We start from the raw sequence: 22,959 nt of genomic DNA on the forward strand, positions 1-22,959 counted from the left end.
CTACGACCCTTTTAGACTTGTTTTATATCTAAGTTGCTGTGGTCTTTAACCGATCCCGTCCATTTTTACTAGAAATATTTTCTGCTATAAGCAAAATATGTGTACACATTTCATTACGATATGTTAATTTTTGTTCGAGTTATGGCTCCCGAAACATAGAACATTGCTTAGTCATAAGAGGGGCGGTGCCACGCCCATTTTTTAAATTTGAAGTTTTTCCTATTTATTGTTATAAATCCACTTGCGAAATGAAATACCATTGATACAAAGCTGTTTTTTGCAAAGATATAGCTTATTTTATTCGTCCACGACCCTTTTAAAAATATTTTATATAAAATTGGGCGTGGTCCTTAACCGATTTCGTTAATTTGTCTTCAAAGCATTCCTTATAGTAAAGGCAACCTCTTTGCCGAATTTTGTTACGATAGGTTTACCGATTTTTGATTAATAATATTTGTAAAATTGATTTTATCACAAGTGGGCAGTGCCACACCCATTTAAAAAAATTTTTTTTCAAATTTTTATCAAGAGTCTCAATATCAGTCCACACGTCAAATTTCAACATTATAGGTGTATTATCTACTAAATAATCAGGTTTTTGTGTTTTCCAAAATGTTATATATATAAAAAGTGGGTGTGGTTATTATCCGATTTCACTCATTTTCAATACCAATCTATTCTGGGTGCAGATAAGCTCGTGTACCAAATTTAGTGAAGATATCTCACTATTTACTCAAGTTATCGTGTTAACGGACAGACGGACGGACGGACGTGGCCGAATCAAATTTTTTTTCGATACTGATGATTTTCATATATGGTGGTCTATATCTATCTCGATTCCTTTATACCTGTACAACGAACCGTTATTCAATAAAAGTTAATATACCCTGTTTGCAAATCACGCTTAGTATAAAAAGAGAGCTCAATAGTTGAAGAAGTAAATAGAATTTAGTTGCATATATTTGATTAAAGTCATAACTGTTGCTGTTAGCAGTAATCTGTTTTGGGATTGGTGTTTACAAATTGATATTAGAAAGAAAAAAATTGTTCCCCCTGAAATACCAAATGGACACAAAAGCGTTGTGAATCTATCTGAAGGTTGAAAAGCATAACTGACCTATTTCCAAGCAGCACTCTTTAAAATACATAAATTCTGCACCATGAAATGAATATTTGCTGCGACATTGTCTATAACATAAAAACCTTGACAGAGCGAGTTTTGCTTGTTTTATCTTTCAGTATTTTATGTAAACTTAAGGCCTATGCATTATTCAACGAGGTCTTTTATAATTATTTGCATACAAATGTGAAGAGATTTTGTGTTCTCCTTAGACAACGCAATTCAAGGTGTCTATAAATGTAACAACAACACCCAAGTCCTCCAGGCGGATGTATTTTGCGGAGCGACTTGGCGGTTGTTTCGTTATTTGATTGTTTCTCATGAATAATTCAAGTTATGTGTTCTGTGTAAAATTCAAATGTTGTAAGTACAACAACAATGACTATTTCTTAAACACTATTATGCTCTACGTGGCTTCAATGCTTGATTGCACAATTGGAACATTTTCACATGCGTCGGGCACGTATATATATACTGACATATTTTATTTGTATACAAACATTTGTATGTTCGGGTACAACAGTTTCACATACCCTGCAAAAATCGCGAGTACTCCATGCATGCATGTATGGAGTACTCGCTATGGACCAACCGAGTGCTCCAAAATTAACCACAATTCATACCAAAAATATGGTCCAATTAACATTGCGATGTCCTAGGACTGGACCATATACTCCAGCTGCGCATTACATCAGAGTAATCCATAGAGTACCCACAGTCCAATAAACATCGTGTAGTGATTACAATCGTTAAAAACGAACAATGATCGGCTTACAATATGTTCGTGTAGAAACATGAGTTGGTCCATTGCTGCATTACAGTGGACTACAATGGTAAGTACTCCAGTGGACCACATGATCCAACGATTTTTGCAGGGTAGTAGTAATGAACTTAAGATAAGGCCAACAATATGTACACCTGTGTTTACAAAAAACAAAAGTAATAATAATCTTAACATTTATTTATTTTTGTTTTTTGAAAAAAAATTTATAAATTGGAAAACAAGAACCATGTGAAATAATTTCAAAACGTTTTCTACAAATTTTTAAATTTCAAAAAGTTTTTGAGAAATGTTTTCGAATAAATTAAAAATTTCAAAAAGGTTTTTGAAAATATGTCCAGCTTTAAGTTTGATATTTTTGGGTATACAGTTTTGTAAACTTTATAAAGCAATTTCAAAATGGTGTTCGAACTTGAAAAACCAAGGAATTTTTAAAAATGTTCATCTAGTTTTTAAATTTTTTAGTATGCATTTAATGCTTCCAAATGTTTTTAAAAATCTTTTTAAGAATTTCAAGTTCCTTTGATTGAAACTTAAAGGCGCTTTTTTCAAATAGAAAACGCTTGACTTGAATTTTCAAAAATTTTCGAAAACTTTTTCAATAAAACCAGAATTAGTTTTTGAAAATCTTAATAAAAATTGTAATTTGTAGAAAATGTTTGAGTTTTAGTTTTAAACAAAAAACTTTCGAAAAATTTTGAAAATCAAGCAGCTTTTTAATTTGTTCATAAAACTTTTAACCTTTACTTAGAGGTTTTAAAAAAAATTGACCATGCATTTGGTATAATATGTAAACCATAACATTTTAACCAATACCAAAAACATTTTCGAAAAATTTAGTACTTCAAAAAGTCTTTGATAGTATTTTTAAAAGTTTCAAAATCTTTGTTTGCAATTTAGATACATTTTTTTCATTGCAATAAAACTAAAAAATGCAAATTTTTTTTAAAAATCTTCATAAAAAATCAAAAATTTGAGTATGCAGTTTTGAAAAATATATAAGTCAGTTTAAAAAATGTTTTCAGAAAAATTTCAAAAGCTTATGAAAATCTTTATAAAAGTTTAAACTTTTTAGATAGAATTTTGGGTTTTTGAGTATGCGATTTCGTAAACCAATCACTTTTAGTGCGTATAAATTTTTTCAGAATTTTTTCATGCAGGTTGTATGTATTTTGCTCACATAAAATGCGTATAATTTTGTTTTGTATACGAAAGTGAATTTGAAACATATATCTACAATAATTGTGGAAAGCTAATGCGAATCTTCACAAAGCCCCAACGTGGCACGTTTTTAGACTAAAATTAATTCAATAGAATGTGGACTTACTCAAGATTTGAAAACTCCAAATAGAAAGTGTGCAATGTTTGTGAATATTTGCAAAAACATTTTGAGTAAGCAATTTTTTTGGAAATTGTGTGTGATATAAGTTTACATAAAAAAAAGTTGATTCGAAATTTTTATCGAGTTTTCTGTTCTTTTGGAAACATTTTTCGAAGCTGGTTCAAATAGTTTTCGTAAAATATCGAAAATATAAAAAGAAGGATATAAGTGAGGAAAATTGATAAAAAGTGCCACTGCTATTTTTCTGTTCGCTGCTGTATGTATGTATCCTACAATTTTGGGTCTATCAAGTAATAAAATCAAGATGCACTCCCTCTCATTTGTTACTTTAAGGTGACAATCTCTAATTATCCCGACCCACATATTTATAATTTACTTTTCTCTACGCTACATACGTACATCTTTACATTACATTTATTTTCCTACCCTATTTCATTACGTAGAATGTTTAATTAAATTTCGACACTTTGTTAATTGTTTGTTGACTTTGGAGAATCAACTGAATTATTTTTTATTTATTTATGCCCAATAAGGCGTAAATCCCACGAGTTACACAAATGAATTTACTCTTGTAGTAATTCATTTGTGCTCCGAATACTTTGATGTGTGTGCGTGTTCAAGCAACAACAAGTAATTCAATTCATTCAATGTCAAAATTATTTGGTTAAGTTCATGTCGGCGGTTGTAACTTTTCCTTTTGGGGCGTACGAGTGCTAATTGCTTACTTTACTCTCAAGCCACGGCCGTTTTTCCCTGATTTTTTGATTGTTCCAAGTTTGTTTGATTGCTATGTTTTGGTTTTGATGTTTTTCACTTAAAACGAATTCGGATGATTTGGACGTAAAATAGGCAAGTTTTGCCTGCATTTGAAAGTTAATTTTTACTACGTTTTTTAAGTAGAAGGTAATTAGTAAGAGCTTGAAAAGGCTGATTCAACTTAATTGGGTTTTGTACTGTCTATTTACGAAATTAGTGTAATTAGTATGGAATATTATTTTTTTTTTTTGGCATGAGGAAAATCATCCAATCAAAGTATCAACGAAGGTGAAAAAATATGCAAAAAAAATTCATAAAAATCGGTAGAAAGAATCTGTAAGAATATGTTCATACACTGGTACGACCACCACCCTTGCTTCATCATTCATCATCATTGATTTGAGCTTAACTACCTAGCCAATTATGGCTGTTGAGCCTTCTTTGAGACGACACCGTCCAAAATAGCACTTGTAAGCAAGAATTATTCTCCGTTTGATATCTAAGCTGTCATTGTTTTTGCTGGATGGCCTAGAAGGTTTAATGTGGTCATATTAATCGTTCCCGAGATGATCGGGCTAGTACCGGAACGTACCGGTAACATTGCACAGAAACTTGAAAATTACAGCATTCGTAGGATGCGAATGTAATTAAATTTAATTTAATGACCGTATGACCTTTTAATATTGCAAAAATAACTGCAGTGACTCTAATAGCGTTTTCTTTTCGGACTATAGTGTTACGCTTTTTGTACGCCGCGCAAGGGTTGTTGTTCTATTCTAAAAAACAGACAACGCCTTTACGGGGTATTTCGTTCTTTTGTGAATATTGTTGCCTGCTCGCAACGCAAAAGCGTTACACTTTTACCCTGTATAAAATGGCGGTGGGGCAGTGCCAATTCGATTGTGAGTTCCACATATACTCTGGTAATATGAGTGCACTGATCACCTACCATATTGCGCATTCACGAGTTCAAAATTGCCTCGTTCTGCGTATCTACGTCACAGTAGACTGTTTGAGCGAAAAAAACAAGAGCTAAAGGAAAATGACGTAAAATTGCCCATAAAAAAGAGATGACCTAATGTTTACATGCGCAGTGCGCAATCTTGTGTGATTTGTGATATGAGTGAATATGGTGAGATGAAATGTTCTTTGATGCACTATAAATGTGGGGAGTAACACTATTGTGTGTAACACTATTAAGGCTTTACCATTTACGTAGGCAACAATTTATTTCAGAAAAGAAAACGCTATAACATATAACGAACACGCTACTTCAATTCTCACTAGCAGTGCAGTTATGTAAATTAACTACCTTAACTTGGTTGTACTTCATTATTGACTTGTGTTCATGTGATAACATAACCAAATATGTACAGCACAAATAAACTAATAAATAATAGTTTAAAAAAAAACTAACAAAAAACGCTTTTATAGCTAACCGAACTAAAAAGCAGAAAATAATTTTCAATTAAAAAGAGTTTATATAACAGTAGTAGAAGGTCAAACAATCATTTATAGTTAATCACCTCAAAATATATTATATATAAATAGTATAATAAAATTTAAGTTATTAACATAATAATTTAATTCACGGTAAAAAGCGTTGGGTGCTTGATATTGAATGCTACAATCATTCTATTGGCAACTATCTGAGAGGAAAGATATGAAATGTAGTCAAATGTACCCCACGCTTTTTAATCTGAATTAAATTATTCTGTTAATAACTTAAATTTTATTATAATTTTATTTTGAGGTGATTAACTATAAACGATTGTTTGACCTTCTACTACTGTTATATAAACTCTTTTTAATTGAAAATTATTTTCTATTTTTTAGTTCGGTTAGCTATAAAAGCGTGTTTTTTTAGTTTTTTTAAACTATTATTTATTTTTAATTTTTTAGTTCAAGTAATTTTAAAAGTTTTAGTCGAGAGTGATGAAACTTCGAAACGCCAGCGGTCATGGATGAATCCAACCCCACGGCACCGAAAAGGGCCAAGACGCAGGGAGGCTGGACGCGGTCTTTCGCCGAAATTGCCAAGGGTCCGCAGATCATTGGCATTATAGACGAGAGCAGCGAAGATGGCAGGATCCCGACACAACAGTGGAATTGGATCGAGGCCGCGCTCGCTACGGTGGCCGTTAAGGTTAAGAAAGACAACCCTGGTCCACCGCCATCTTACACCGATGCAGGGTGGTTCCAGGGCAATTTCAAGCTAATTGCCTGTGACAACACCAGGTCGGTAAACCTCTATAGGGCCGCCGTCACGCTGTTAGGGGTGGTATATCCGGGCGCGCGCCTCAAGGTAGTGGAGGCGCGTGATATCCCCTCACGACCAAGGGCTAGAGCCTGGGTTCCAGTGACGCCAACGGACCCAGCTGACATCCTGGAGCTGCTCCAGGAGTACAACCCGCCACAGGTTTGGAAGTCAACCCGGATAAAACCGAGCTTGTCCTCTTCACTAGGAGGTAAAAAGTACCAAATCTTACACCGCCAAGAACTGGGGGTACGTTCTTAGCGTTTAGCGATCAAGTCAAGTATTTGGGAGTCATTCTGGATAGGTAGCTATTATGGAGTGACCATATAGTGGAGCGATCCAAGAAGGCAGCAGCAGAGCTGTTCACCTGCAAGAGCGCAATTGGCACCTCCTGGGGATTCTACCCTAAGGTGAGCTACTGGATTTCCACAGCCATTGTGCGCCCGATTCTTCTTTATGGTGCCTTGGTCTGGTGGCCTGCACTAGCTAAAAATATCTATCTTAAAATGCTTCAGAAGGTGCAACGGAGTTCGGAGCTCTGCATTACCGGGCTCTCGGCTCCACTCCAGATTCCGTTACATACATACATGGATACATAGATAGATACAGGCCAAGCTAATAAAAGCGTGTTAAAAAGGGCTCCAGTATGCTCGTTCGTAGATGTGTCATGCATCCACTTCTATCATTAATAAAGGAATGCGTTCTTCGCATTATGTGCAAGGTTTCAAATCTATGGTCATTTGGGGTGGTCATAAGTTCAATTGACCTTATGTCCGTTAACCTTATGTCACCCACCATCACATTATTGCATTGTCATCGAGCCTTGATACGTGTGCAAAGTTTCAATCTGACTTATGGCCATTCAAAGTGGTAATAAGGCCAATTGACCTTATGGCCGTTGACCTTATGCCACCACACCATCACATTAATACATTGTCATCGAGCCTTGATATGTGTGCAAAGTTTCAATCAAACTTATGGCCATTCAAAGTGGTAATAAGGCCAATTGACCTTATGGCCGTTGGCATTATGTCACCACACCACCACATTAATGCATTGTCATCGAGCCTTGATACGTGTGCAAAGTTTCACTCAAACTTATGGCCATTCAAAGTGGTAATAAGGCCAATCGACCTTATGGCCGTTGGCCTTATGTCACCACACCACCACATTAATGCATTGTCATCGAGCCTTGATACGTGTGCAAAGTTTCAATCAAACTTATGGCCATTCAAAGTGGTAATAAGGCCAATTAACCTTATGGCCGTTGACCTTATGTCACCACACCACCACATTAATGCATTGTCATCGGTCCTTGATACGTATGCAAAGTTTCAAATTAATCAAACTTCTAGAAGCCGGTGAAAATTAAGCTCAAAGATTCCGTTACATACATAGATACAGGCCAAGCTAATAAAAGCGTGTTAAAAAGAGAGCTCAATAGTTGACGAAGAATAGAATTTACTTGCATATATTTGACTAAAGTCATAACTGTTGTTGTTAGCAGTAATCTGTTTTGGGATTGGTGTTTACAAATTATTATTAGAAGAAAAAAATTGTTCCACCTGAAATACCAAATGGACACACAAGCGTTGTGCATCTATCTGAAGGTTGAAAAGCATAACTGACCTATTTCCAAGCAGCACTCTTTAAAATACATAAATTCTGCACCATGAAATGAATATTTGCTGCGACATTGTCTATAACATAAAAACCTTGACAGAGCGAGTTTTGCTTGTTTTATCTTTCAGTATTTTATGTAAACTTAAGGCCTATGCATTATTCAACGAGGTCTTTTATAATTATTTGCATACAAATGTGAAGAGATTTTGTGTTCTCCTTAGACAACGCAATTCAAGGTGTCTATAAATGTAACAACAACACCCAAGTCCTCCAGGCGGATGTATTTTGCGGAGCGACTTGGCGGTTGTTTCGTTATTTGATTGTTTCTCATGAATAATTCAAGTTATGTGTTCTGTGTAAAATTCAAATGTTGTAAGTACAACAACAATGACTATTTCTTAAACACTATTATGCTCTACGCGGCTTCAATGCTTGATTACACAATTGGAACATTTTCACATAATGCAGCGTCGGGCACGTATATATTGACATATTTGTATACATACATTTGTATGTTCGGGTACAAAAGTGTCACATAGTAGTAATGAACTTAAGATAAGGCCAACAATATCTACACCTGTATTTACAAAAATAAAATAATAATCTTAACATTTATTTATTTTTGTTTATTGAAAAAAAATTATAAATTGGAAAACAAGAACCATGTGAAAAAATTTCAAAACGCTTATAGAAAATTTTTAAATTTCAAAAAGTTTTTGAGAAATGTTTTCGAATAAATTAAAAATTTCAAAAAGGTTTTTGAAAATATGTCCAGCTTTAAGTTTGATATTTTTGGGTATACAGTTTTGTAAACTTTATAAACCAATTTCAAAATGGTGTTCGAACTTGAAAAACCAAGGAATTTTTAAAAATGTTCATCTAGTTTTTAAATTTTTTAGTATGCATTTAATGCTTCCAAATGTTTTTAAAAATCTTCTTAAGAATTTCAAGTTCCTTTGATTGAAACTTAAAGGCGATTTTTTCAATATAAAACGCTTGACTTGAATTTTCAAAAATTTTCGAAAACTTTTTCAATAAAACCAGAATTAGTTTTTGAGAATCTTAATAAAAATTGTAATTTGTAGAAAATGTTTGAGTTTTAGTTTTAAACAAAAAGCTTTCGAAAAATTTTGAAAATCAAGCAGCTTTTTAATTTGTTCATAAAATTTTTAACCTTTACTTAGAGGTTTAAAAAAAATGACCATGCATTTGGAATAATATGTAAACCATAACATTTTAACCAATACCAAAAACATTTTCGAAAAATTTAGTACTTCAAAAAGTCTTTGATAGTATTTCTAAAAGTTTCAAAATCTTTGTTTGGAATTTAGATACATTTTTTTCATTGCAATAAAATTTAAAAATTAGAGTTGTTTTTGGAAACCTTCATAAAAGTTCGTTGTAAGAGTTTTGAAGAAAATTTATGAGTATGCAGCTTTGAACGAAGAGTTCTCGAAAAAGTTTGAAAATTCAAAAATTTTAATATGCAGTTTTGAAAACTATATACGTCAGTTTAAAAAATGTATTCAGAAAAATTTTAAAAGTTTATGAAAATCTTTATTAAAATTTTAACTTTTTAGTTAGAAGTTGAAATTTTGAGTACGCGATTTTGTAAACCAATCACTTTTAGTGCGTATCAATTTTTTCAGAACTTTTTCCTGATGACTGTCTTTATTTTGCTCATATAAAATGTGTATATCTTTGTTTTGTATAGGAAAGTGAATTTGAAACATATATCTGCAAAAATTTTGGAAAACTAATGCGAATCTTCACAAGCTCCAACGTCACACGTTGTTAGACTTAAATCAATTCAATAGAATATGACTTACTCAATATTTGAAAACTCCAAATAGAAGGTGTGCAATGTTTGTGAATATTTGCAAAAACATTTTGAGTAAAAATTTTGTTTGGAAATTGTGTTTGATATAAGTTTGCATAGTTTTCCAAACTGCGTATTATAAATTGTTCTGAAAATCATACATGTTAAATTCCAATTAGAATTAGCAATTGATGCAATTGGTTTATATTCTCTAATTCATTAAACAATTAGAAATAGTTCAACTAATTCCCTTTAGATAATTGAAATTTTTATTCTAATGGTAAATCTAATTGCAATTAGTTGCCATTAGCAAAAAAAATTGGGTTACCTTTACAATTAGAAATCTAATTGACTTCTGCTAATGCAATTAGATATTCAATTAGCTCGAATTAGAATCAATTATTTATATTTATTTACATCATTATTCGTTCACTTCAATAATTCTTTGAAAAAAAAATGTATTTTTATCAAAATAATTGATTCTCATTCGAGCTAATTGAATATCTAATTGCATTAGCAGAAGTCAATTAGATTTCTAATTGTAAAGGTAAACCAATTTGTTTTACTAATGGCAACTAATTGCAATTAGATTTACCATTAGAATAAAAATTTGAATTATCTAAAGGGAATTAGTTGAACTAATTCTAATTATTTAATGAATTAGAGAATTTCGCAAATGAAGGTTAATTAGCAATCATTAGCATTATCTAATCATTACTTAACATCTATGCTGAAAATTTAGAACAAAAAAACAACTGATATAAAATTTTTAAAACTTTTCGAGTTTTCTATTTTTTGGAAAAAGTTTTCGAAACTGGTAGAAATAGTTTTCGTAAAATATCGAAAATATAAAAAGAAGGATTTAAGTGAGGAAAATTGATAAAAAAAAGTGCCACGGCTATTTTTCTGTTCGCTGCTGTATGTATGTATCCTAAAATTTTGGGTCTCTCAAGTAATGAAACCAAGTCGCACTCCGTCTCATTTGTTACTTTAAGGTGACAATCTTTAATTATCCCGACCCACATATTTATTATTTGCTTTTCTCTACGCTACATACGTACATCTTTACATTATATTTATTTTCTTACCCTATTTCATTACGTAGAATGTTTAATTAAATTTCGACACTTTGTTAATTGTTTGTTGACTTTGGAGAATCAACTGAATTATTTTTTATTTATTTATGCCCAATAAGGCGAAAATCCCACGAGTGACACAAATGAATTTACTCTTGTAGTAATTCATTTGTGCTCCGAATACTTTGATGTGTGTGCGTGTTCAAGCAACAACAAGTAATTCAATTCATTCAATGTCAAAATTAGTTGGTTAAGTTCATGTTGGCGGTTGTAACTTTTCCTTTTGGGGCGTACGAGTGCTAATTGCTTACTTTACTCTCAAGCCACGGCCGTTGTTCCCTGATTTTTTGATTGTTCTAAGTTTGTTTGATTGCTATGTTTTGGTTTTGATGTTTTTCACTTAAAACGAATTCGGATGATTTGGAAGTAAAATAGGCAAGTTTTGCCTGCATTTGAAAGTAAATTTTTACTACGTTTTTTAAGTAGAAGGTAATTAGTAAGAGCTTGAAAAGGCTGATTCAACTTAATTGGGTTTTGTACTGCCTATTTACGAAGTTAGTGTAATTAGTATGGAATATTTTTTTTTTTGGCATGAAGAAAATCAGCCAAAATCAAAGTGTCAACGAAGGTGAAAAAATATGCAAAAAAAATTCATAAAAATCGGTAGAAAGAATCTGTAAGAATATGTTCATTTTTAACTTGGCATTACAATGGTACGACCACCACTCTTGCTTCATCATTCATCATCATTGATTTGAGCTTAACTACCTAGCCAATTATGGCTGTTGCGTAACACATTCTTTGAGACGACACCGTCCAAAATAGCACTTGTAAGCAAGAATTATTCTCCCTTTGATTTCTAAGTTGTCACTGTTTTTGTTTAACTTCTACTGTAGGGTTCTAGATAGGCGAAATCCTTGACCGTCTGAAATTTATATAAGCATATTAGCTAACTTTGGTTTTGAACTATTTTTGAAAGTCCCGAAAGGTTTAAGAGGTGCGTCTATAAGGGATTCAAGGGGTTGATAAGCGCAATACAAAGCTTTATAGCTTCAAAGCTTCCGCAACCCAATTGTCAACCTCAATTACACGAGGGGAGTCCTATTACAAATATGAATGTATCATACACATATTTAGCTGGCGAGGCTCTGGCCACCCTAAATTCCTCATGGAACTAGGAGGTGGGAGGCGGGATGTCTTAGAAGGTTTAATGTGGTCATAATAATCGTTCCCGAGATGGTCGGGCTATTATGTTAATGGTGCTTTGTTACCGGAACGTACCAGATCTACATATCCGACAAAGTACCACCAACATGGATAACACTCCCCAAAACCTTCGGAGGTGTCTTTATCGTTAATACAACAACAACAAGTGAGTTTGTATCATAAACAATAAGGAACTAGCTGGCCCGGCAAAATTCGTACCTCCTAAGAATCTGTATATATAAAAATGAAGTTGTGTGCGTTAGTCTTGCTAAATCTCAAAAACGGCTTGCCCGATTCCGAAAATTACTATAATTTTCTTTCGTCGGTCGTTATGGTTCAGGGATGGTTTAGAAAAAGTGTTGAAAAGTGGGGATACACCTATTAAATTTCACTACGCTTCTTCCCGCTATTATTTGATATATCTCCGCAAACATTTGTAGAAGGTATCCAAAATTTATTACAGAGATTTCATATACAAGGCGGTGCAGTGAGAGTGGGAATGAAATTGAGTGAGAGTGACTGTGGAAGTTATAGTGGGAGTGCGATGAAGGTAAATGGAACAAAGAATGGACTAGAATAAGAAGAAAAATTAAGGATATGGAAGATGAGAATGGTAGAGAGAGAGAGAGAAGAGGACACACGAGGCTCACTTTTTGAACGTAGACAAACCAGTGAAACTTTAAATACTGTGGCATGCAGTCTGCGTCAAATATAATTTTTACATATAGAAAATATGTTGTAAACAACATACTTAGGTGGAAGGGAGGGACGCGAACCCGAGCACCACTAGATCGTACACTGGCTGTTTAAGACACGTTTCCAAAGCATGCGATTCTGAGCAGCGCTGCGTAGAAGGATGGAAAGGACGTGTTTCCTGACACCCGTCTGAATAGCTACCTGAATGTTTTTCATGTTTATTCAAACAACGGAAAGGCCCTCGCAGTTCCAAATTGTATCTGTGCATGTGCATAGGACTTGTTATACGTGAAAACGTATCGATGTCCTATCGGGGACGCTGAACATAATCTCGACGAAAAATAATGAACTGTTGAAAGTTGTGTAGCTCGTAAATCTATGAAATTCATTTTCCAGTCGCCCTCTTGATCTTTTAACTTTGATTTTTGTGCTTTGGGTTTTGAAATTTGAGCTTAATTTTTGATTTCTAAGTTTTTAGCTTTAAGCTTCGACCTTCATCTTTTGACTTTTTTACTGGTTTTTGGCATTTGACTTTTGAACTTTAAGTTTTGAGCCTTTAGCTTAGACCTTTGATTTATAAGCTTCGAGCTTTTAACTTTGGATTTTGGGCATTGAACTTTGATCGTTGGGTTTTTAACTTTGACATTTAATCTTCAACTGTATCACCGCTAACTCAAAACCAGGCATGCTTAACCAACGAACCGATATCATTTCGTTACGATAATTAACGTTAATAAACGAAACAAAGTCATTTCGTTTCGTTTTTTAACGTTAAGAACGTCAAATTAACGAAATGATTTTGTTTCGTTTTCTGCCATATCAAAACGAAATCAAATCGTTTATGTTGATTATTAATTTCAAACTATGCTGGCAAAGCTGATTGATGGCGGAGTCATTAAAGGTGAAAGCATTAGCCAAGCTGATTGCAACTTTTCTCATGAATTTTGACAGTACGAACATTTCTCAGAGTATTTTTGACATTACCATCAACGAATTACACAAACAAATTACATGGAGTTTGTGTGTGTATGTCCGCTCGCTGTTACCACCTTACGGCTTCACCATGGCTATAGCATTGCCAGCACAATTCAAACATAAATTATCACGTTTTCGTTAACGTTTTTAACGATAACGAAACCTTTTCGTTTCGGTTAAAAACGAGATACAATTTATCTTGATAATTTTTTTATCGATAATATTTCGAAGTGTTTCAACGGAAACGGTGGAAATTTTTTGATAAACGATTAGCTTAACGTTAAGGTGCATCCCTGCTCAAAACATTGTATTGCGAAACAGTTATCGGCCAATGGATAAACAAATATCTGCATACTCTTCTATAGATTTTTGATGAATGTTAAGTTAAGGATGTGAAGGGCTTGTAGCAAAAAGAACTCCACTACATATGGACGTCCCTTCTATTTTGTCCACCTCCTTTCACTTTGATTTTTTTAGCATTGTGAGCTTTTACATTTCTCATAGAAATTTCGAAAACCAATTGGCCTTTGTTATTCGATTTGATGCAATATTCGAATAGTGGAGGTAAAGTGACTATTCGATTATTCGCGACCACTAACCGACTCGCAAGCATGCTTACGGTTACAAATCGAATAGTCGGCTAACCAATTAGTCGAAAATTCGAAAAATTGTACGAGCTCTTAACCCGAAAGGCCAAAAATTTACTTTAGGTTTCTGAATCTGATTTCTGTTCCGAAAACGGAATCAACGAAAGTTGATCATACAATCGTCATGTCGGTCGGTATGAAATAACCTTGCATGGAAAATTTTTAATAAAAGTGAGAAGTTTCATACACTTTTTTCCGCATAGGAAAATAACTTTATTTTATTCGACATTCTCCTTTTACTTTATTCCGAGTCTCAACATCGATCCCCTGAACATTTTTTTTTAAATATTGTGATGATTTAGGTTCCGGAAACTCATTTCTTTCATAGCCGTCAAATCAAATATAATATCATGTATGTCTAAGCCAAGAAGGCATATTTCGAACGAAATTTATTTATCTAAGTACGTATGTGTTTTTATACCGTCGTCAGGGATATTTTAAGAAGATTATTAAAATCAAATACATAAAGTTTTTAGTAAATACACGAAAAATTACATGAACAGTTTTCAATTTTCAAATTTTTTTAATCTTGCAAAAATAGCGAACACGCTACTTCAATTCACACTAGCATTGCAGTTATGTAAATTAACTACCTTTTGGTTCTGCTTCATTATTGACTTTGCTCAACATAACCAAATATGTACAGCACAAATAAACTAAAAATACATTGCATTAAGGGCCAGATTATGTATGACGCCGTGGCTCTTTTCGTCGCAGTCACTCAAATGTATAGCCACCACAATATAATACCAAGAGTTTTATAAAAGCATTCAGATTTATTATTATTATTATTATGTATTTAGGCTTAAAATGAATTTTAAGACTAACAAAAGAGAGCACTAGCTGCTATGGCTATCAGCTCTCAGCATTCAGATTTACTGTCACTCGCTGAAATAAGAAAAAAATACTCACTGCGTTATAGATAATTTGCACCTAAATTAAAGTATATTTTAACTTCAGTAAGACATAAATCCTCTTAATGACAGAATTTCTGCTCGAGGATACTATTAAGGAGCATGTACGTAAAACCATAAATGTTATTTAGGCAATAAATATAAGACTACTAAGTCATATACATACTTTTGTGTGAGGCTAGGGCTCACAAGAGAGGAGAGAATACACCCCTTTAAGAACGCCCCTAGCGGCCACAATTGAATTAGTTGTCCCTCCCAGCTCAATACTAATTTTTCTATCCTTCAGCATGGATAGCACCCATGAACATTCATTGTGCTTATATCCTTGCCAATCATAGCTTGTTCGAAAGCTTGATGTGTCGTATTATCGAAAGCCCCTGAGATGTCAGTTAAGGCGCAGAGAGCTATATTTTTAGAGTTCAAAGCCTTTTAAATTATTTCCCGTGAGGCTATGAGTAGCGGGTCTAATTTTCGAGCCTGCGAAATTTAATTTTTTTTACTTTTTTCGACTTTGATTTTAAATTTTTTTTCATGACCTACTAAAAAAATGTTCATGTATACCCTGTCCGACCCAAAAATGTCCGCTAAAAACGTTGTCTATAACAGTTTTTTGAAAAAAAAAAAATTGAAAATTTATGAAGATTTTTTTAGTAGGTCATGAAAAAAACCTTAAGAATCAAAGTCAAAAAAATTTAATTTCGCAGGCTCGAAAATTATTTTTTTGGGTATGCGTAGTGGAACTTTTTTCCTGTTAACCGGTCCGGTTAACTTTCGTCCATACAAATCGACGCACCCTTATATGCATGTTTATTGATGCATATCTACATATATTAATGGAAAATTCCAAACGAATTAACATATAAAGTTATGCTTGTAATAACTAAACCCTTTTAACAAATGGAATTTCATATGCAACCAGGCGATCTCTGGCGTCGGATGGTCAACAAAGCAATCAAAGATATATTTAATTAAATCCCTTTGATGGATATGTTTGCAATTTCACATTTTATATGCATATGAATGTATAATCTGTTTATGAATAAACATACATATGTACATACGTTTGGGGGTCCATGTGCATCAAATTATCCTATATTCCAATCTCACCTCTTCAGAATAATACCAATAACAAAATTATCACACATAAATTTTGGTCTCGAGTAGAGACTACTAAAGGGTAAGAGGGGGTATGTATGAAGAACTCAAAAGATTAAATTAAATTTAAATTTAGTACCTTAAGTAGATAATACTATAATAGGCTATATGGTATATAAATTCCTAAGGGGTGTCGCTCAGTCGATAAAGTTCATATTTTGATGTATTGAGTCTTCATAGCGTAAACCAATCGGGACCATGGCTCAATTATATGGTTGGCTCATCTCATCAGCTGATTTTATTTTTATCATTGCATGGTCAATGGGATTGTCAAAAGAAGATGGCAAACTCAAAATGAAACCAACACATTGACAACATTTTCTTACCACACGCAAAAACTGCTATGTTTTATGTTTTCATTTCATTCCATTCTCCTAATACCAATACACAGATTTTGACAATTTGAACAGACATAATTTGTTGCTTTACAGATGAGCCAACCATATAGTTGAACCATGAATCGGGACCAAATTGTATATGTAATATCGCCAGCTATAGTACTATCGAATTTTGGGTTTTTAATAAAAAAAACCACATATCAATTTACATTTTTTAAGCCCCCGTAGAGAAATGTTTACTTTGACCCCTGTGCGACACGCTTTAACCGTCTTCAAAGTTTATATGTGATATTCCTGAGCTTGGTATAATCAACTTTACGACGAGGTGTGATTGCACAAATCGTGTATTTGATAAAGATAAGGACAACACTAATGTACAGACTACATTTAGCTCTATAGATATTGAAAAAATACAAGGCGCGATGACCTACACAGATATTTCGTCCGAGCTTCTATTCACTTGCGTTGTGCTTCTTGTAATTTTTCCTACAAATTGACGGTACGGGTCCTACATGTTTTATGCCGACTCTAAACGGCATCTACACGACAAACTAGCTTTCACTGGGGAGATGCTCAAGGCAGAAATACCCTCGAAGTGTTTGCCAAATCACAGCTGTAGGGCGACCCCGTTGACAAAAGCTTGTTTCTAAACTTTTGATGTTGCTTTGCCCGGGACATGAACCCAGGATCTTCGGTGTAGTAGGCAGAGCACGCTACCACCGCAGCAAGGCCGCCGCATATCCACAGATGTTTGTTATATCAATTTTCATCCAGTTAAAATAGATTGCTCATGGTTATGGGATAATAAATAACAGATAAAGTAATGATGAGAAATTGTAGCTCATTTAAATAAAATTCATGGCTAAAGAGATTAGTAAGGAGTAAGCCCATATCTGTAAGTATGTAAAAGGATGTTTTGTAGAACATACAATTAAATGTAGCTACATACATTATATGGATATATCTTGCAACATTATTTAATTAAAAATGTCAACTAAGCTCAAGCGTGTTTGTGTGCCAAATACCATAAATTGCTTATCTAATATCATATCTTTATACTCAGCTGAGCAGAGCTCACAGAGTATATTAACTTTGTTCGCATAACGGTAATCCGTAACGACATAAACGAGATAAATATAGACTTCTATATATCAAAATGATCTGGGCGAAAAAAGAAATTCATTTAGCCATGTCCGTCCGTAAACACGATAACTTGAGTAAATTTTGAGGTATATTGATGAAATATGTAGGTTCCTGGGCGCTCATCTCAGATCGCTCTTAAAAATTAATGAAATCGGACGGCAACCACGCCTACTTTTTCAATATCGAAAATTTCGAAAAACCGAAAAAGTGCGATAGTTCATTACCAAACACGAATATAGCGATGAAACTTGGTAGGTGCGTTGACCTTATGACGCAAAATAGAAAATTAGTAAAATTTTGGACAATGGGCGTGGCACCGCCCACTTTTAAAAGAAGGTAATTTAAAAGTTTTGCAAGCTGTAATTTCGCAATCGCTGAAGATATCATGATGAAATTTGGCAGGCACGTTCCTCCTATTACTATATGTGTGCTAAATAAAAATTTGCAAAATCGGATGACGAACACGCCCACTTTAAAAAAAAAAATTTTTTAAGTCAAATTTTAACAAAAAATTTTATATCTACAGTATATAAGTAAATTACCCCCTTTTTCATTGAATTCGTCTAGAATACTTTTAAGGCCATAAGTCGAACAAAAATGTACCAATCCTTGTGAAATTTGGTAGGTGCATAGATTCTATGACGATAACTTTTTTCTGTGAAAATGGGCGAAATCAGTTGAAGCCACGCCCAGTTTTTATACACAGTTGACCGTCTGTCCTTCCGCTCGGCCGTTAACACGATAACTTCAGAAAAAATCGATATATCTTTACTAAACTTAGTTCACGTACTTATCTGAACTCACTTTACCTTAGTATAAAAAATCCAGCCGAAATCCGACTATGACCACGCCCACTTTTTCGATATCGAAAATTACGAAAAATGAAAAAAATGCCATAATTCTGTACCAAATATGAAAAAAAGAGATGAAACATGGTAATTGGATTGGTTTATTGACGCAAAATATAACTTTAGAAAAAACTTTGCCAAAATGGGTGTGACATCTACCATATTAAGTAGAAGAAAATGAAAAAGTTCTGGAGGGCGAAATCAAAAGCCCTTGGAATCTTGGCAGGAATACTGTTCGTGGTATGACATATATAAATAAATTAGCGGTACCCGACAGATGATGTTCTGGGTCACCCTGGTCAACATTTTGGTCGATATCTCGAAAACGCCTTCACATATACAACTAAGGGACACTCCCTTTTAAAACCCTCAGTAATACCTTTAATTTGATACCCATATCGTAAAAACACATTCTAGAGTCACCCCTGGTCCACCTTTATGGCGATATCTCGAAAAGGCGTCCACCTATAGAACTAAGGCCCACTCCCTTTCAAAATACTCATTAACACGTTTCATTTGATACCCATATCGTACAAACACGTTCTAGAGTCACCCCTGGTCCACCTTTATGGCGATATCTCGAAAAGGCATCCACCTATACAACTAAGGGCCACGCCCTTTGAAAATACTCATAAACACCTTTCATTTGATACCCATATCGTACAAACACATTCTAGAGTCGCCCCTGGTCAACCTTTATGGCGATATCCCGAAATGGCGTCCACCTATAGAACTATGGCCCACTCCCTTTTAAAACACTCTTTAATACCTTCCATTTGATACCCATGTCACACAAACACAGTCCAGGTTTACCCTAGGTTCATTTTCCTACATTGTGATTTTCCCTTATTTTGTCTCCAAAGCTCTCAGCTGAGTATGTAATGTTCGGTTACACCCGAACTTAGCCTTCCTTAATAAATAATTTTTGCAACTGGCACCAATTATGCATACATCCATGGTATATCGAACACAGCAATGGCGAAAACTACAATCAACACCAAACCAGAATTGCCGTTGTGCATTCACTGGAGGTGGAGAACAAGGCGTTTCAGCCAAAAAGTTAAACCATTTTCTTTTTTCATACCAGGACAAAACAATCCTTTTGACGTAATCTTCCATGATTCTGTTTGAAAAAGGTTGCCCATGAGTACAAATAAATGCCACCAACTTACTTTAAGTATCTTTAAAAAAATTAAATAAATGTTTTAATATACAAATTCAGTAGTGGTCGTTACAGTTTTTCTTTGCCGAAACAAGTTTGTAGTTGTTCCATTAAAATGCTATCAATTATGTTGAAGGCAGGACGGAAATTATATGAAGCCACAAAATATGAGTAATTTTCGGAATGCATTATACCATGATTAGCTTCCTAAATTTCCCAAGAGAATATCACTAAATAATTTACGATCCTGGTGCTATATTTGTTAACAGCTCACACATTTTTTCAAATAAGCTGTTAGTTATTTATTACCACAAAATTGGAAAGGCAAGAATATAATAAAAATTTACTTTAAATAATGCGCTATCTTGGCGTGAAATTGTATTAGAGATTCTTCTATGCCGTCTATATTTATACACAAATATTTACGTCTATTTGTTTTTTTTTTTTTTGCTTTGAATTTTTTCTTATTCATTTTCGTCTGTCGTTTGTTAAAATTTCGAAGGTCAAAGTTCAGTAGGTTAGCAATATAAATGTTCGTCGACACGTGTCTCTGATTTTGCATTCATTCGTTTCACCTTCTGTGAAATAGTCCTTTGATGTGTTATATTTTTACGAGTTTCCAAGAAAAATAATGACGACGTAATAATAAAGTTTAAATAATTTTACTCTCCATTATGCAAAACACATCAATCATTTGCGCTTCTTATGATTTACGCTTCTAGAACTCAGAGAATGATGGCTTTGCAAAGCAGTGTTGTTGAAAATTTCAGAATTTAATTAATTAATTCAAAGAGTTAGAAGGAGATTCTGAAAACAATGTAATAAGTAAATTGTTTAATTTGCAAAAAAGCTATGGAGATAGAAAATAAACTTTTAAGATCGATATGACGATAAAAATGTATAAAGATAAAGATAAGTTTAGCGATTAAGATAAAGGTAAATGCAGAGATTAAAATTAATATAACTATAAAGATAAATTTAGCAATAGAGATAAAGATAAATATAGAGATTAAAATAAAGATAAGATAAATTTAGCGATAAATATAAAGACAAATATAAAGATTAAAATAAATATAACGATAAAGATAAATATAATGATATCAAAAAGATCACGATAATGGTAAAGATAAATATGAAGATAAAGAGAGATATAGATATTGTTACGAATATTAGCAACACTAATTCAATCATTATGCCTACACATATGTACGTACACGCAGGGAGAAGCAACGCACAAACACATGCAGATATCTTATCTGAAATATGCAATTATAATTGTGGAAGTGGCGCTCACAAACACACGCGCATATGAGAGCTATACACGTACATCTGTAGTTATAATTATAACAGATAACCAACTAGTAGATTCTAGAACAGAAGCGCCTAGAAGATGCAACGAGGAAATCAAAGAGTATAAAAGGCCTCAACAATAGAGGCGCTACAATCAGTTTTGAATTAAGTACGCAATCTGTCGGGAAATAGTAAGTCTTATTGTACTTTAATAAAGGCCATTTTGCATTATTGAAAAGTAGAGTTATTTATTCAACAGTTCAGTGATTCGAACCTTAGTAAAAGATTTGAAATAAGCGGAATTTCACTAAATTCGTTACAATATAGATAAAGGTCAACATAAAGTTAAATACAGCGATAAAGGTAAAGAGGTAAAGAGGAAGATGAAAAAAGGTCCCCCAGCAGATTAGGGGGTTAGAATATTCCCGTGGTAGGTATGCCCGTCGTAAGAGGCGACTAAAATATCAAATAGATTCAAGGGGTTGTGTAGCGCAACCCTTTCAGGTTGCCAGCGCAATATATAGCTTCTCCAAACCCAATTGTCAATCTCACCTATTTATCAACATCAATAACACTCCCCAAGGCCTTCGGGGAGTGTCCTTATTGCTACATCAACAACAACATGAAAATAAGGATAAAGATATAGATAAAGATAAATATAAAGATACAAATAAAGGTCAAGATAAGATAAATATAAAGATACAAATAAAGGTCAGATGCGTATGCAAAAAAATTCAGCGGAAATATGTGTACACAATTTCATTACGATATGTTAATTTTTCTTCGAGTTATGGCTCCCGAAACATAGAAAATTGCTTAGTCATAAAAGGGGCGTGCCACACCCATTTTCAAAAATTTTAGTGTTTTCCAATTTAATGTTGTAATTCAATTTATAAAGTACAATTGTATTGACACAAAGCTCTTTTTCGCTAAGATATAGCTTATAATTTTCGTCTACGACCCTTTCAAAAATCTTTTATATAAAAGTGGGCGTGGTCTTTAACAGATCTCGTCCATTTTTCCTAGAAATATTTCCTGCTAAAGGGAAAATTTGTGTACCCAATTTTATTACGATCCGTTAATTTGTCTTCGAGTTATGGCTCCCGAAACATAGAAAATTGCTTAGTCATAAAAGGGGCGATGCCACGCCCATTTTATTTAATTTTGAAGTTTTTCCTATTTATTGTTATAAATCCACTTCGGAAATGAAATACCATTGATATAAAGCTCTTTTTTGCAAAGATATAGCTTATTTTATTCGTCCACGAGCCTTTATAAAATCTTTTATATAAAAGTGGGCGTGGTCCTTAACCGATTTCGTTAATTTTTCTTCAAGTCATTCCTTATAGTATTATGTTACGATATGTTTAACGATTTTTGATTTATGATTAATAATATTTGTAAAATTGATTTTATCATAAGTGGGCGGTGCCACGCCCAGTCCACATGTCAAATTTCAACATTCTAGGTGCATTATTTACTAAATTATTAGGTTTTTTGTGTTTTCAAAATTGTATATATAAAAAGTGCGCCTGGTTATCATCCCATTTCGATCATTTTCAATACCAATCTATTCTGGGTCCAGATAAGCTAGTGTACCAAATTTGGTGAAGATATTTCAATATTTATTTAAGTTATCGCGCTAACGGACGGACGGACGGACGTGGCTCAATCAAATTTTTTTTCGATACTGATGATTTTTATATATGGAAGTCTATATCTACCTCGATTCCTTTATACCTGTACAACCAACCGTTATCCAATCAAAGTTAATATACTCTGTGCGCAAAGCACGCTGAGTATAAAAAAGA

The 22,959-nt window shown here is 33.6% G+C and overlaps 1 protein-coding gene across 13 annotated transcripts in view; it reads left to right on the top strand.

Annotated features, from left to right (window-relative positions):
• The window catches only part of Sap47 (Synapse-associated protein 47kD), a 153,732-nt gene that overhangs the window by 48,092 nt on the left and 82,681 nt on the right, over window positions 1-22,959 (top strand). The gene's annotated exons all lie outside the window — the stretch shown is intronic.

This window comes from Eurosta solidaginis, chromosome 1, assembly GCF_040869045.1.
Source record: "Eurosta solidaginis isolate ZX-2024a chromosome 1, ASM4086904v1, whole genome shotgun sequence".
NCBI classification, from domain to species: domain Eukaryota; kingdom Metazoa; phylum Arthropoda; class Insecta; order Diptera; family Tephritidae; genus Eurosta; species Eurosta solidaginis.